We start from the raw sequence: 886 nt of genomic DNA, 5'->3' as shown, positions 1-886 counted from the left end.
GAATAGGCATGGAGAAAAATACAATTCTGACATAGTTCCTTCTCAGTTTTAAACCATGCAGTGTTCGCTTGCTCCATTCACACAACAGTGTCCTAGTTGAGGGATAGATCCACATGAGCACAATTAAGTGCTCTAGGACTCCCATTCTTCTCAATGTCAGCCACAACTTGTTATGATCTACACTGTCAAATGTCTTTTCATAGTGAATACAAGTAGACATCTTCCTGGTATTATTTACTTTCATCCAGGATCCATCTGATATCAGCAATGATATCCCTAGTGCCACGGCTTCTTTTAAATCCTGCTTGAACTTCTGACAGTTACCTATCTATGTACTGTTTTAGCCGTTTTTTAATGATCTGTAGCAGTATTTTGCTTACATGGGATATTAATGACATTATTTTATAATTTCCACATTCAGGTGGATCACCTTTCTTGGGAATGAGAACAATGGATCTCTTCCAATCCGTTGGCCAGATAGCTGTCCTCCAAACTTCCTGGCATACACTGGTGAACACATCCAACGCTGCATCTGTTAATTGAAACAAGTCAATTGTTATCCCATTGAATCCTGGAGTCTTATTCTTGCCAATGACTTTAGTGAAGCTTCCACTTCCTCCTACATTACCAGTGGCTCCTGTTCCTACGGTACTTCCTAAAATTTTTCAGTGTCAACCAGTTCTTTCTGGTATGGTGACATTCACCATTCATTTACAAACCACAATACTATTCCACATCTAAAAAATTAACATAAGAAAATGATATATCACCTATACTCACTTCATATTCAAACTCTTTCTATTATCCCAATAAAACCTTTCATAGCTACTTCCACCATCCTCTCCCCCAAAACACAATCAAGATCCAGTGAAAACATATATATATA

The sequence above is a fragment of the Elephantulus edwardii genome, unplaced genomic scaffold, assembly GCF_000299155.1.
Source record: "Elephantulus edwardii isolate Elephantulus edwardi_28Jun2011 unplaced genomic scaffold, EleEdw1.0 scaffold00302, whole genome shotgun sequence".
Classification (NCBI taxonomy): domain Eukaryota; kingdom Metazoa; phylum Chordata; class Mammalia; order Macroscelidea; family Macroscelididae; genus Elephantulus; species Elephantulus edwardii.
The sequence above is the reverse complement of the archived record's forward strand: the minus strand, read 5'-3'. Positions refer to the sequence as shown.